This window comes from Bos grunniens, chromosome 21 (assembly GCF_055505025.1).
Source record: "Bos grunniens cultivar Pamir isolate PY7600 chromosome 21, Bosgru_T2T1.0, whole genome shotgun sequence".
Classification (NCBI taxonomy): Eukaryota; Metazoa; Chordata; class Mammalia; order Artiodactyla; family Bovidae; genus Bos; species Bos grunniens.
Window position 1 is genome coordinate 35,142,962 of NC_141185.1, and position 13,428 is coordinate 35,156,389.

The 13,428-nt window shown below is 40.3% G+C and overlaps 1 long non-coding RNA gene across 5 annotated transcripts in view; it reads right to left on the bottom strand.

Moving 5' to 3' along the window:
- LOC147349349 (uncharacterized) overlaps positions 1-9,224 on the bottom strand; it is a 368,020-nt gene extending 358,796 nt beyond the window's left edge. For 2 of the 5 annotated variants that reach the window (XR_015150420.1, XR_015150421.1), the window contains exon 1: positions 8,641-9,216. This is a non-coding gene — a long non-coding RNA (uncharacterized LOC147349349). Of the gene's footprint in view, positions 1-8,640 lie in introns of all 5 variants that reach the window. The other 3 variants (XR_015150422.1, XR_015150425.1, XR_015150419.1) reach the window with 2 other exon arrangements.
- Positions 9,225-13,428: the final 4,204 nt, after the last annotated feature.

Below are 13,428 nucleotides of genomic sequence, written 5' to 3' on the forward strand. Positions count from 1 at the left end.
TTTGCATGGAAACTAGTAAGATAAAAAGAAACAGGTCCTACTAATTCTAAACTAGTGAAGAAAGAAAGCTTATAAAAGACATAATCCATCCCCCCAAAAAAGGAATGAAAGAGAACATATCCCAGGAAACATATTTAGGGGGAATGTATAAATATATAGCTATATATAAAAGGTAAATATGTATATTTATTTTACATATTATATATAAATGTTATAGTTACATATTTAATACTTTACCTTGTACATATTTTAAATATTAAATATAAATATTATATTTAATAAAAATATATTAAAATACAGAAAAACAGAATTGTACAACAGTACAGAATTATTTCCACCACTTCCCTGGTGGCTCAGACGGTAAAGCGTCTACCTACAATGCGGGAGACCAGGGTTCAATCCCTGGGTCAGGAAGATCTTCTGGAGAAGGAAATGGCAACCCATGCCATGGCAATCCCATGGATGGAGGAGCCTGGTAGGCTACAGTCCATGGGGTCATAAAGAGTCAGACACACCTGAGCGAATTCATTCACTCACAGAATTATTTAATCCAAGTATGTCAATCATTAAATGTCAATAGGCTAAATCCTGCAGTTAAGACAAAAGTTATAAAAATGAGTATTAAAAATATAGCACATATATCTGTATATGTCTACCTAAAACATGAGTATACAGAAAAACTCAAAGTTAAACAGTAGCAAAAGATAAGTAGTAACAAAGTTGGTGAGGCAATATCAGGCAAAATGAACAAAGAAAAAAGTTCAAATTATGAAAGGTAAAGGTAGTGACTAAAGAAGCAAAACTAAAGAATATGTGTGTTGAGTGTGAGTGTGTGCATGCACACACGCATGTGCTGCAATCCACTACCAGTCTTGCACTGGACTCACTAACTGTGTAAATTAACATAACCCAGAACAATCAGAGCATCTGATTGTGATGGTCAAGATAGGGCTGACAGAACCAAAGCCCAAGGATATTTTTTCATCCTCCACAATTCCTTCAAGTAATATACACAGTGTTGAAATCTGAATTTGAAATTCAAAGAAGGAATTAAACTCTAAAATGGTTCAGAAGCTATGGCCTGAGAAACTAAAGTTGTAAGGTGTTAGAAATCCCCAGGGACTCATCACATTCTCTCCCTCAAATCCTCTAATTATTTCTCATAATTAAATACCAACTCCTTAGCAGGCTGAACTCAATCCACCTTAATATAACAGGTCATTTTTACTCTCCAACACCACACTTTCTCCATCCCTTGTTTTTGTGACTATTGTTTAGTCACTAAGTCACGTCCAATTCCTTTGCAACCCCATGGACTGTAGCCCACCAAGCTGCTCTGTCCATGGGAATTTCCAGGCATGAATACCGGAGTGGGTTGCCATTTCCTTCTCCAGTGGGTTGATCTTCCTGACTCAGGGATCGAACCCACATCTCCTGCTTGGCAGGTGGGTTTTTTCACAACTTAGCCAGCTATTGCTGCCCCTCTAAGATTCTTTTTCTTGTATGTCAGCGTCAAAATACCACTGATGATTCAGGGTGATCACACAAGTTAAATGTCACTCTATAAAACTTTCCTTCATCCTCCTGGTGAAAAGTAACCTCTAAATTCCCAAAACAGTAAGAACCATTACAGTGATATCCAATACATAGCATTCTGTCCTCTGTTAGAGCTTAATGAAAGTGTAGGGTAGACAGCCTGTCTCACAGGGAGACAGAGGTCCTGTCATTCTATTTCCAGGCACACCTGATACAAATCCTGGCCAACGTGGCAAACAGAACTTTAGTGATGACAAAGGCAGGGATTGATGTTCTAAACAAAGAAGGGTAACAGAGATTGCCCCACCCCACCTTCACCCCTTGGAAAGTGCTTGGGTGGGAAGAGTATACACTCTTCAAGTGAAGTACAGCTTGCAAAACTTTAAGACCCAATGACCTGGCTATCCCAAGCCTGTCATTTAATTGAAAGCTGAAAATGCCAGCCTATCAGTTTATGACTTTAAAGAAAGATGCAGAAATGCTAATGGTCTTCTCAACATCAGAGAGGCGCAGAGCAGTGATGTCAGTAATGGAAAACTACAACGAACTGTTCACAAAGGCAGTAACCACTGAAATATGGATTGAGGTCACCAAGGGGCAGGGATGGTGCTTTTCTCAGCAAAGGCAAGTAAACTTCAACACCCAGTTCTATTAACAGTTCTCAGATGTTCAGGCAAATGAGGCTAATACATACATGCAGGGGAGTGGGCTTCCTTTGAAACTCTGAATATACTAATTAAATGTGAAGCTGAGAAGGATAAAGGCTGAAATGAAACAGTCATCATCTAACATTTCTTCACCTCCTGTATGAAGAGCCAACAGTCTTATTAATTATGAAAACTACACAGGCTCAACTGTCAAGAATGAAATGGTGCTACCAGATATTAACCCAGGGATTACTGTATGTTTGGAATCCCCAATTTCATTTCATTAGAGACTGTTCACAGAGAGTGAGCGTGATACACTATGCTGTTAATTTGTAACCATTAATCTGATCCCACTCTTTCTGCCCTGACGAAAAAGTTGCCTAAAAGCTCTGAAGTCTAGCTCTCTCAAGTTAGGCCTGCTTGATGAATGGGAAGATTCTCATGGGAGCAGGAGTGTTATGGCATGGACATCAGCTTGCAGCGCACAGATGTGATACAAGACAAGAACTTGGCATTTTGCTGTATCTTACCTGGCACCAACCCTGTGAGCTCTCTCCAAACAATCAAGGTTGAGTGCATTCTTCTCACCCCTGATAGGAGGCATCAGTCAAACCTCCATTATTTCACAGAGCTATAACATATTAATAACATTACAGCTGCCAGATTACTGAGACTAGTCATTGCCATGTGGATCCCAAGTGATCCAAGCCCTGCATGGGTCTTGTTGCATTGCCATCTATTGGTTGCAACTGAATTCTCTTTGGTAAGTCCCATGCAGCAGAGATGTAAAGATTCAGTGTCATTACATTTAGAGAAATTAATTTCAGATATGAAATTGTCCCCAAGAACTAGAGTCAAATATGCTGCTTTCATTTATGTCATTCACCTGCTCCAAAAACAGTTCAGAAATAAATTACACTCCACATTTTTATTCATAATTCATGTTTCAATAGCAGCCAAAACTTCAGATCTGTTCAAATAAGTGTCTGAGAATGGAAAACAGATTATGAATTACCTTTGTTGAAAATGAGAAATAAAGGAGAATGTTGCAGTGTTGGCATATTAATTGCCACAGAATTTAAGTGAAAATCATGCTTATTCTTTCTCACGACCATAAGATTGCTTTTGTCTATATACATCTATATACTAAGAGGAAAAATTGAAATATTTCTTTTAACAGTTACATGATTATTGGCTTAGAACCTTAAGACTGAATGTTATCAGAAACTGTATTTGGTAGAGGAACTTAAACTTTTTTTGGTTTAAACAAGATCACAGGAAGCTGGTTTTCCTCAACAACCTTCAGATAACTAACCCACATGCTATGATTTAATTAATCTAGCTTTAACTTACTTTGGAGAAGGGAATGGCAACCCACTCCAGTATTTGTGCCTGGAGAATCCCATGGACAGAGGAGCCTGGCAGGGTATAGTCCATGGGGTCGACTGAAGAGATTTAGCATGCTCTAACTTACTTAGTCAATATGGAAATTAGAAAGATGTTCTTACAATTAACAGTTTATATAAATAGATCAACTTCTAGAATGGTGGTGTGAGCACCGTGAACCGTCTCACCAGTGATAAAAACCATTCACAGCTGCTGAAAATTTAATCTCTGGAAATTTTTCTAAGGGCACATAGTAAGTAGAAAAAGCCTACTTAAGAAAATCTACTAAACCTCGGTAAGAACCTGAAGAGACTGAAGCATCTGAGCCATGACTTGCTCTTCCATCCCCAATTCATGTACTGTCAATGTGGCTTCACAATGGATGTCCTACCTTCCTACCTAGATTTATAAGCTCCTTGAAAGCATATTAAAAAAAAAAAAACACACTATGTCTCACATATGCTTTAGATCAGTGTAATAGAAAAGGTTCCAAACAAATATTCTCTGAACAAGATTGCTTCCGGAGGCAACTATTCAAGGGGAAGGCAGGAATTTACGATGGGAGAATTCTTCTATTGTTCTGGCTCTTGTGGTAACACAGAACTATAATGTATAAAGCTGCTATTCTCCCCAAAGTGGGGAATCTTCTCTAAATATACCCAGACTCACTCCTCTGAGAAAGAGAGGTCAAATGGTGAGAATTCCATGCGGCAGAGACATAAGTTAGCGTGGATTCAATTCTCTGATTCAAAGCAAAGCTAAGCCTCTAATAACTAAGTATGAATCCATGCGCTCGTCTATCTAGCCCTGTACTTTAGCAGAGACTTGTGTTGTCCATGGAGCCCTGGTTCTTGTGAAATCAGTTTATGAGGCACTCAGAGGTATTGGTGAAGCACTGGAGAGCTACTGGGCTCTTTGTTCCATGCTCGTTTGTGTAACTCATGGCATCTCCAAGACCAGGGTTGTAACGACAGAGTTTTCCAATGGCTGATGGAGTCATCCATGAGCACTTTCAAACAGCTGCTAGAGAAAACCAGAATTACCACGTGTGTCTTCCTATGGACAAAACTAATTTGAAAGTAATTAAAGGGAATTTCGTGAACTTTATTCACATGTCAAATTAGTCCTTCCGTAGGAAAAAAGAATGTTCAAAAACAGATCAGGATTACATGAGCTTATATTAGGAAGGAAAACAAATCAGTAATTCCTACAAGAGGAGCAGAGTGGCCTAAGGCAACAATGGCCTCTTGGAGAATCCTAGCAAGCCCTGACATGATGGCTCCACAGCTGCCTGGGAGGCCACAGAGCCATGCGGGGGGGCAAACATGATCTGCCATGTTTTTCCAGGGCACTGCTAACTCCCTTCTGGGTACACTCTCAGCAAAGGCTGGCTGCAAGAATGACCTGCCACTTCATGGGACAAGAGCTTGAATGAACAGGAGGCTGACCGACAAACTTGTCTCTGATGAGTGAATTTTAGTGTGAATAGGAGATCTGAGTCCGTTTCTCTAGCAAACACGATGTGTTGACCAACACTCTTCACCAAGTTCATTTTTCTTGGCCTGCCTCCCTACAGAGTTAAAGGAGCTAAACACTGCACCTGCAATGTTCTGGCCAGTGAAGTATAAGACAGTCTTCTGGTCTATTAATAGAAAGGATTTTCTTTCTTAATAAAAGATTCAGCTATGACTGATGCCACTGCTTTTATACCTCCTGCATTGAAAGGAGGTGTTACCACAAGGTACAAAGCCTAGAGAATTGTCCAGACAGTAACTGACATCACTGAGCCACTGAACCAAACCCAGCCAGGACCTACTTTCAGACTTGTCATTATGAGACAAAAATAAAGGTCTTTTTATTAGTCTTCTGTTGGTCAGGATTTCTATTTCTTACAGCTGAAGGCATTCACAACTAATTCTATTGCTTTACCAGGATAGAGAGAAGACTGCTTATCATTTTGACAGGAGACTGAGGCTTTATACAGAAGAATGTGGAAAGTCATTGTAGAACTCATGTCATAATTTTTTTATTTCCTAAAGCAGAGACATTACTTTGCCAACAAATGTTCGTCTAGTCAAGGCTATGGTTTTTCCTGTGGTCAGGTATGGATGTGAGAGTTGCACTGTGAAGAAGGCTGAGCGCTGAAGAACTGATGCTTTTGAACTGTGGTGTTGGAGAAGACTCTTAAGAGACCCCTGGACTGCAAGGAGATCCAACCAGTCCATTCTGAAGGAGATCAGCCCTGGGATTTCTTTGGAAGGAATGATGCTAAAGCTGAAACTCCAGTACTTTGGCCACCTCATGCAAAGAGTTGACTCATTGGAAAAGACTCTGATGCTGGGAGGGATTGGGGGCAGGAGGAGAAGGGGACGACAGAGGATGAGATGGCTGGATGGCACTACCAACTCGATGCACATGAGTTTGGATGAACTCCAGGAGTTGGTGATGGACAGGGAGGCCTGGCGTGCTGTGATTCATGGGGTTGTAAAGAGTCGGACACGACTGAGCGACTGATCTGATCTGACCATGCTATTAGGCATCACATGAGAAGTCTCTTGTACTAAGCAATCCACAGTCTCATATTACCCTACATGGTCCTGCCACAGAGCAGGGTAGTTAGCCCTTCTAATGAACGCTCAGCCTTTATATACATGGATGACAATGGCTAATCCTCACCATTCCTCTTGGAGACTCTTGGCTTGTAAAGCCTTTTCCCTCAAGTTCTTTCCCAATGTGGTCAACAAACTGGAAGAAGTTAAGAGTCCACACTAGAAATAGTAACAGTCTCATTCCCCAAGAGTAAATTGAAACCCTGATAGCAGTGGATATTTGTCCCCAGATCAGCTCTGCCAATACCATATGGAAATTTGTGAGAAATGCAACTTCTACGGCTCCTGCTGATAAACAATTACATGTTAGGAGTTTGAGAAACATTTTCCCTAAAGCATAAGGGTATATGGAGTGAAATGGTCTCCTCCTCTTCTCATGTTTTCCTTTTCTCCCCACCTTCTTCTAATCCACTTTCCCTTCTCTTCTGTTAATGGTAAATATCTTCAGATGTTATCCAAATCCATCATTTGGTCTTATTACCAAGAGGAGCACTGACCTCACACTAAGGCTCATGAGACGTTTTCCATGTATAGATCAGAAGTAACTCAAAAGTCTAGCCCTCCAAGTATTTATCTAATGAGTGTCAAACCCAGGTGGGAAGCAGAGTGAGAAGTCCCAGTACATGTCTGTCTGCACCCCCACTAAAGACACTGAACCCCTTTTCTTAATTTAATCCATCCTAAATCCTGAGTCTTTATTCTCATTTTTCATTCCTTCCTGTCTTAGTCCCTTCAGGCTTCCTTAGCCAAAATATCATACACTGACTGGCTTTAAACAGAAATGTATTTCTCACACTTCTGGAATCTGGGAAGTCCAAGGTCAAGATATTAGCAGATTCAGTGTCTTGTTCACTGTGTCAGAAGGGGTTCAAGTTCTTTCTAGAGTCTTTTATAAGGGCACTAATCCCATTCATGAGGGCTCCACTCTCATGACCTAATCACCTCCCAAAGACCCCACCTTCCTCCATCACCTTGAGCACTAGTATCTCAACATGTGAGTTGGGGGCAGGGGGAGTGGGGACAAACATTCAGTCCACAACACTTCTTTTTCTCTTCACTTAGAAGTCAATCAGCTTTCACTTCATTTTCAAAGTGGCTCTTACCATTTCAATCTCAAAGTATTATCTTTGCTTCTGCCTATACTTCACACTATTTTCATTTCTTTCCATTAGGAGAGTGAAAGCTGAGCTTCAGTGAGCTGTGGTTATATATCCTAGAGATTCAGTCTAATTATCTTGTGCTAAAGACAGGTATTAGTTTCATCCATTTTTAATTGGCTGTCACAGGATGTCACAGAATGTCCTTTCTGAAGAAGTGAGCACAGCATGAACCCCTTCCCCACCCCTCATTCCCTTTTACTAACCTCTAATTTATTTAAATGTTCACAAAAGTTGTGTTTACCTGCTCCCCAGCTGTGCATCCCCTAGCAGATTTTTTCAGATACTCCTCATGTATTTTACTTATCTCTTAAAGACTTCTGAAAATGTGATTTGGGTTGTACATTCATTAGAATGTCATCTAACACTATTGCCTCTACCTAGAAACATAAAAGCACGTGGAGAAAAAACCAAATCCATGAGACACCCACTCCCCTGCCCCAGTCAGAGTGCACAGCAGAGTTCTCCCTGATACCAGTCAAGTGCCCTCATTTAAGCATCGAAAACGCAATTTTTTAAAGTGCTATAGGACACACATCTCCCCAGGTGAGAGCTGTTTAAAGGTACATCAAAGAGCTTAATGTGAGTGATGCCTAGGATATCTGTAATGTCCTCTTCTATGAGCCAAGCTACACTCTAACCTTTATATTCTCCCTTTCTCTTTGGTCCTGATATTTTTCTCTTTCTATTTTATTATGCTCTTTGAAGGCACCATAAATCCTTTTTGGAAAAAACATGATATCAGTGATTTATTCTTAAAAACAGGTGCAATACTATATTACTTTCAGCAATAAATGGTAATAATAGCATCAATTATAAGGTGATTTTTAACTTTTCTAAGCATTACCTTAATTTTTTTTGAAGAATACTTCCAGTAAATTCAGGAGCAGAAATTTTCTTTTAATGAAAACTTTTCTTTTAATGAAAATATAGAACATGACTCTGCCAAGGTCACATATTCAGTTATTACTAACAAATAGCAAACAAACCAGTAGCAACAGCTTAATCACGTTTGCCAACCAGGACTTAAACTCAGGTCTCCAGAGTCCAACTATCACACCATCGTCTACATAACATACCTCTCTTGTACCGCTGAGACAAAGTAACTGCATTACTAGATTACCAGGAAGGAGAAATAATTAGAGCCCAAGCCCATAATACACATCATTAGTCACTAGCACGACAGAATATTCACTTAGTTGCTCAACTCTGTTGAGGAAGTGTGGACAAGAGAGGTGGGACAGATAATGGAAAATAGGTGGTCTCGGATCCACTCGGTGGCAGAACCAAGATTAACTGTCTTACCTTATCAGCTTGGTCTTGCCCCCACACGCAACAAGAAAAACACGCTGAGGTGCCTAGGTGTGCAGTGGAAGAGGAGTTATTCACAAGGCTGCCAGGCGAGGAAACTGGCAAGCAAGCCTCAGATCCGCCTCCCAAAGGCAATCTTCTTCAGGTATTCACTGGACGAGGAAGAAGCAGAGGAGGCTGGTGAGGCTACAGGCCGTGGGGTCGCAGAGTGGGACACGACTGAGCCATTGCACGCAGGGCCTGATGCATGGGGAGTAGGAAGGCCTGGGGCAAACGCGTTTATGCAAAGGGGCATGTTCCTCTTCTGCGCAGGTGTGACTAAGCTGCAGGCCTTCCCACGTGCAAACTGGTGAATGCTTAACAAGATCTGAGGGTGGAGTTCTCGGCCCTCAGATGTCAAAGGTTTATGGAAGAAGCTCAGGCGTGCCCAATAATTGGGAGTCAGGTAGGCAGTCCTCGCCAGTCCTAACCAGCTCAGCTGGAACTGGACACAGCTGATTCCAAGCTCCTGGACAACAACTCAGGCAAACATCTAGTTTAGGCGCCAGGCCATGTGGAGGACGTGCAAGTCTCTTGATTAGTGAACCCTGGTGAAATGGATTTGACTACTGATTACCCTTGGTTTCGATTACTACTCTTACTGTGCCCTGGGAATCCCCAGTTACTCTCATTTGAACCTATTTGTCTTCCACTTGAACATATGAACTTGGACTAGGTCATTGAGCTCTGTCAACCTTGATGGTATTGCCTATAAGATAATGTTCCTGGACTTGATGATCCCTAAGGTCCCTGTATCCCAATAGTTTCTGCTTCTAAGAAAGGTAGGCAAGGGCTTCCCTGGTAGATCAGATGGTGTAGAAAGGTAGGCAGGTCCTCGGAAACAGGAACACAGGAGAAAGCAATGCTCAATGCTCATCTGTTTGAGTCTGACCCACCGTAGCTCAGTGATGTCTTTCTGTGTATAGCAGAATCACCTGTAGGCATATTTCTTGCCATCATGGCAAGATGGGCTTCCCTGGTGGCTCAGCAGTAAAGAATGCACCTGCAGTGCAGGAGATGTAGGAGACATGGGTTTAATCTCTGGGTTAGGAAGATCCCCTGGAGAGAGGAAACGGCAACCCATTTCAGTATTCTTGACTAGAAATCCCAACCACAGAGGAGCGTGGCGGGCTACAGTCCCTGGGGTCCATGGGGTAAAAAGTCTGACATGAATGAGTGACTGAACATGCACATTGATCAGACACAGCAAGATATTCTGATCCATGGACCACACTTTGAGAAACATGTATCTTCTCCTTTAAATACTAATCTTGAATTTGATGATTTATTAATGCTTCCAGTGGATGTAGTTGGAGCCCTTCAGTTCAGTTCAGTCCCTCATTCATGTCCAACTCTTTGTGACCTCATGAACCGTAGCACACTAGGCCTCCCTGTCCATCACCAACTGCCAGAGTCTACCCAAACCCATGTCCATTGAGTCGGTGATGCCATCCAGCCATCACATCCTCTTTCGTCCCCTTCTCGTCCTGTCTTCAATTTTTCCCAACATCAGGGTCTTTTCAAATGAGTCAACTCTTCGCATCAGGTGGAGTTTCAGCTTCAACATTAGTCCTTCCAATGAACACCCAGGACTGATCTCCTTTAGAACGAACTAGTTGGATCTCCTTGCAGTCCAAGAGACTCTTAAGAGTCTTCTCCAACACCACAGTTTAAAAGCATCAATTCTTCAGCACTCAGCTTTCTTCACAGTCCAACTCTCACATCCATATATGACCACTGGAAAAACCATAGCCTTGACTAGACGGACCTTTGTTGGCAAAGCAATGTCTCTGCTTTTCAATATGCTATCTAGGTTGGTCATAACTTTCCTTCCAAGGAGTAAGTGTCTTTTAATTTCATGGCTGAAATCACCATCTGCAGTGATTTTGGAGCCCAAAAAAATAAAGTCAGCCACTGTTTCCACTGTTTCCCCATCTATATTGCCATGAAGTGATGGGACCGGATGCCATGATCTTAGTTTTCTGAATGTTGAACTTTAAGCCAACTTTTTCCTCTTTCACTTTCATCAAGAGGCTCTTTAGTTCTTCTTCACTTTCTGCCATAAGGGTGGTGTCATCTGCATATCTGAGGTTATTGATATTTCTCCCGGCAATCTTGATTCCAGCTTGTGCTCTCTCCAGCCCAGCATTTCCCATGATGTACTCTACATATAAGATAAATTAGCAGGGTGACAATATATAGCCTTGATGGACTGTTTTTCCTATTTGGAACCAGTCTGTTGTTCCATGTCCAGTTCTAACTGTTGCTTCCTGACCTGCATACAGATTTCTCAAGAGGCAGGTCAGGTGGTCTGGTATTCCCATTTCTTTCAGAATTTTCCAGTTTATTGTGATCCACACAGTCAAAGGCTTTGGCATAGTCAATAAAGCAGAAATAGATGTTTTTCTGGAACTCTCTTGCTTTTCCAATGACCCAGCAGATGTTGGCAATTTGATCTCTGGTTCCTCTGCTTTTTCTAAAACCAGTTTGAACATATGGAAGTTCACGGTTCATGTATTACTGAAGCCTGGCTTCGAGAATTTTGTGCGTTACTTTACTAGCATGTGAGATGAGTGCAATTGTGCGGTAGTTTGAGCATTCTTTGGCATTGCCTTTCTTTGGGGTTGGAATGAAAACTGACCTTTTCCAGTCCTATGACCACTGCTGAGTTTCCCAAATTTGCTGGCATATTGAATACAGCACTTTCACAGCATCATCTTTCAGGATTTGAAATAGCTCGACTGGAATTCCATCACCTCCACTAGCTTTGTTCATAGTGATGCTTCCTAAGGCCCACTTGACTTCACATTCCAGGATGTCTGGCTCTAGGTGAGTTTGAGTGATCACACCATTGTAATTATCTGGGTCGAGAAGATCTTTTTTGTACAATTCTTCTGTGTATTCTTGCCACCTCTTCTTAATATCTTCTGCTTCTGTTAGGTCCATACCATTTCTGTCCTTTATTGAGCCCACTTTGCATGAAATGTTCCCTTGGTATCTCTAATTTTCTTGAATATCTTGATGAAAATATTAATAGCTTTGTTAGGGCTTTTTAATATTTTTATTTGCCAATGAGGTAAACAAATTTTCTATTTCTAACAATGACCTTAGTAAAATATACATACTAGTAAATCACCTGAAGAGAATAAATTAGCTACTAAAAGAGTAGAAAGAAATTACAATATTATATACTGTAAATGCATTTTCTAAGATCTTCGCAAATCAAAAGGCATTTTATTACAATAAAGATCCTTATTCAACTTCAATACCAATTCATTATAAAAACAATAAAGTTAACTAATTCTGAATAATCGTCATCATTGAAATAAAGTTTTTTTTATTTTTAGCTCATAGCATGTGGGATCTTAGTTCCCCAACCAGGGATCAAACTTGCACTCTTTATGGTAGGAATGTGTAGTCTTAACCACTAGACCACCAGGGAAGTCCTATATATGAAATGACAACATCTCTGGCAAAGTAAAACTTTATGAGTGAAATTAATCATTATAAAGATGTAAACAAAAGGAGAAAATGGGGAACAAAATATTGAACACTAAAGGTTTGGGGATAGAGAACTTCCATAAGCAGATAGTGCAGACTTCAATAAAAGATGGAAATAATAAAAAATTAAAAAACAATTGATACATATCCAGTATCACTCACTGGACATGAGTAAAGCATAATGTATTGGTAGAGAGAATGCTACAGAGCTATATAAGGTGCATGCGTACTAAGCCTCTTCAGTCGTATCCGACTCTTTGCAACCCTATGGACTGTAGCCCTTCAGGCTGCTCTGTCCATGGGATTCTCCAGGCAAGAATACCGGAGTGTGTTGCCATGCCCCTCCTCCAGGGGATCTGCCTGACTCAAGAATTAAACACCATGACTCTTATGTCTCCTGCACTGGCAGGCAATTTCTTTACCACAAGCGCAGAGCTAGAGAGTATCTTAACCCTTCTTCAACTCAATCTTCTGAGGAACTTTTTATCAACATAAACAATTTCCCATATACAATGGAAATCGACAAAAAAACAAAACCTCTGTCCTGGATCTCATCACACTAACTCATATGTTTCCCATGAGGCTCCTAATTTAATATTATTGAAGCAACATAATTCTTCCAAATAGTCTTAATTTTTTAAAGAAATATTTCCTATTCTTTCATTTATGACCAGACTGAAGTCAATGGATTTTTATTTTCAAGGGAAAAAATATTTCCAAAAAAGATTTTAGATTTTTGTGGCTTAGTAGAGCAGTGCTTGGGCCCTAGCAGATGCTCAATTGCCTTTTGTTGAATAAATAAGTGAATACAGTATCTACCCAGGAAACTATATTTCTGGTTCATCATAACTTTTCTTTGTCAAATAATTCAATTTCTTAATTAATATTCTCTACTGCATGTGAGGAAAGAAGTTATCATGACAGAGAAAAATAGGTAAAAGATAAGTAGCTATCTTTAAAAAGAGGAAAAAGAAGAAATTAAGACAGATATATAAATAATTAAAATATAAGATACAGTAGGGTAGGTGCCAAAAAAATCTTACAAACATAATATGGGTTATAAATAAGAAAATATTTTATTCAAGTAGGATAAGCATTTTATGGAGGCTGGCTTACTGAATATACATCCTACGGGACTGGTGGAATTTGAACAGGTGGAGAAAAGATGAGATGAAACAGGACACATATGAGTTTTTAAATTGCCAAAAAAAAAAAAAGAAAAGATATATCCAAACAAATACC